The sequence below is a fragment of the Triticum dicoccoides genome, chromosome 5A (assembly GCF_002162155.2).
Source record: "Triticum dicoccoides isolate Atlit2015 ecotype Zavitan chromosome 5A, WEW_v2.0, whole genome shotgun sequence".
Taxonomy (NCBI): Eukaryota; Viridiplantae; Streptophyta; class Magnoliopsida; order Poales; family Poaceae; genus Triticum; species Triticum dicoccoides.
In genome coordinates this window covers 631,485,736-631,486,227 of record NC_041388.1, presented here as the reverse complement: position 1 = coordinate 631,486,227, position 492 = coordinate 631,485,736, and positions in this window count along the sequence as shown.

Genomic DNA, 492 nt, shown 5'->3' with positions numbered 1-492 from the left:
GGAGGAGGAGGAGGAGGAGGAGGAGGAGGAGGAGGAGGAGGAGAAGGAGGTGAAGAAGGAGGACGAGGCCGCCCCCTCGACGATGATCCCCATCGAGTCCTCGGAGGAGGCGGACGAGGAGTCCTCGGGGCTCTCCGATGATAACGACGACGAGTAGTGGACGCCCTCGGACGACGAGTACCTCCTCCGTCTAGGTGTATAAGTCACCTTACGAAAACCAAATAATCCCAAAACACTAAGGCGCGAAAGAGTAGTACTCCCTCCGGTCCTTTTTACTCTGCATATTAGGTTTGTCTGAAATCAATCTCATCCAACTTTGACCAAGTTTATACAAAAAATTATTAACATTCACATAACAACACATTTATTATTAGATCCATCTCAGAATATATTTTCATATTATATTTATTAGATGTTATAGATGTTAATATTTTGTAATATAAATTTGGTCAAACTTAGCAAACTTTGACTTCAGACAAAGCTAATGTGTAG